This window comes from Bison bison, unplaced genomic scaffold (assembly GCF_000754665.1).
Source record: "Bison bison bison isolate TAMUID 2011002044 unplaced genomic scaffold, Bison_UMD1.0 scf7180017864526, whole genome shotgun sequence".
NCBI lineage: Eukaryota > Metazoa > Chordata > Mammalia > Artiodactyla > Bovidae > Bison > Bison bison.
The window spans coordinates 444,376-446,108 of NW_011495077.1; the positions used below are offsets into that span (position 1 = coordinate 444,376).

General features: G+C 40.4%; 1 gene segment (V, D, J or C); it reads left to right on the plus strand.

The window, feature by feature from the left end:
• Positions 1-1,733, plus strand: part of LOC104981963 — a 916,007-nt gene that overhangs the window by 14,682 nt on the left and 899,592 nt on the right.

The window sequence follows — 1,733 nt, forward strand, 5'->3', positions numbered from 1 at the left end:
TTGGGTTTGTCCTGTTTGGGACTCTCTGGGTTTCTTGGACTTGGGTGATTATTTCCTTCCCCATTTTAGGGAAGTTTTCAACTATTATCTCCTCAAGTATTTTCTCGTGGTTTTTCTTTTTGTCCTCTTCTTCTGGGACCCCTATGATTCGAATGTTGTAGCATTTAATATTGTCTTGGAGGTCTGTGAGATTGTCCACATTTCTTTTAATTTGTTTTTCTTTTATCCTCTCTGATTCATTTATTTCTACCATTCTACCTTCTAATTCACTAATCCTATCTTCTCCCTCTGTTATTCTACTATTTATTGCCTCCAGAGTGTCTTTAATTTCATTTATTGCATTATTCATTATATATTGACTCTTTTTTATTTCTTCTAGGTCCTTGTTAAACCTTTCTTGCATCTTCTCAATCCTTGTCTCCATGCTATTTATCTGTGATTCCATTTTGATTTCAAGATTTTGGATCAATTTCAGTATAATCGTTCGGAATTCTTTATGAGGTAGATTCCCTATCTCTTCCTCTTTTGTTTGGTTTGGTGGGCATTTATCCTGTTCCTTTATCTGCTGAGTATTCCTCTGTCTCTTCTTGTTTAAATTGCTGAGTTTGGGGTGTCCTTTCTGTATTCTGGCAGTTTGTGGAGTTCTCTTTATTGTGGCATTTCCTCACTGTGTGTGGGTTTGTACAGGTGGCTTGTCAAGGTTTCCTGGTTAGGGAAGCTTGTGTCAGTGTCCTGGTGGGTGGAGCTGTATTTCTTCTCTCTGGAGTGCAATGAAGTGTCCAGTTATGAGTTATGAGATGTCTATGGTTTTGGGGTGATGTTGGGCAGCCTGTATCTTGGAGCTCAGGGCTGTGTTCCTTTGTTGCTGGAGAATTTGCTTGGTATGTCTTGCCCTGGAACTCGTTGGCCTTTGTGTGGTGCTTGGTTTCAGTGTAGGCATGGAGGCATTTGACGAGTTCCTGTCAATTAATGTTCCTTGGAGTCAGGAGCTCCCTGGAGTCAGGGTTTGGACTTAAGCTTCCTCCTTACTGTAAAAACTTATTTTTACAGTAGTTTCAAAACTTCTTCTTCTATACAGCACCATTGATAAAACATCTAGGTTAAAGAAGAAAAGTTTCTGTACTGTGAGGGTCACCCAGAGAGGTTCACAGTGTTACATGGAGAAGAGAAGAGGGAGGAGGGAGTTAGAGGTGACCCGAATGAGATGAGGTGGAATCAATAGTGGAGAGAGTGGGCTAGTCAGTAATCACTTCCTTATGTGCACTCCACAACTGGACCACTCAGAGATTTTCACAGAGTTATACAGAGAAGAGAAGAAGGAGGAAGGAGACAGAGGTGGCCAGGAGGATAAAAGGGTGGAATGAAAAGAAGGGAGACAGATCCAGCCAGTAATCAGTTCCCTAAGTGTTCTCCACCTTCTGGAACACACAGAAATTCCCAGAGTTTGGTAGAGTAGAGAGGAGTTAGGGAGGAGACACAGGCGACCTGGTGGGAAAAAAGGAGAGTCCAAAGGGAGAGAGAGCAGTCAAGCCAGTAATCTTGCTCCCTAGTGAAAAATGGGTACTGAAGATTGGGTTCTTAAAGGTACAAAATTGGTAACAAATACATAAAAGCAAAAATTAAAAATCTAGAGTAGAGTTTGGAATTTCAAAAATACGATGTTAAAAGTAAATAAGAAGGAAAAGAAAGAAGAGAAAAAATAGAACAAAACAAAAACAAAACAAAGGTACGAC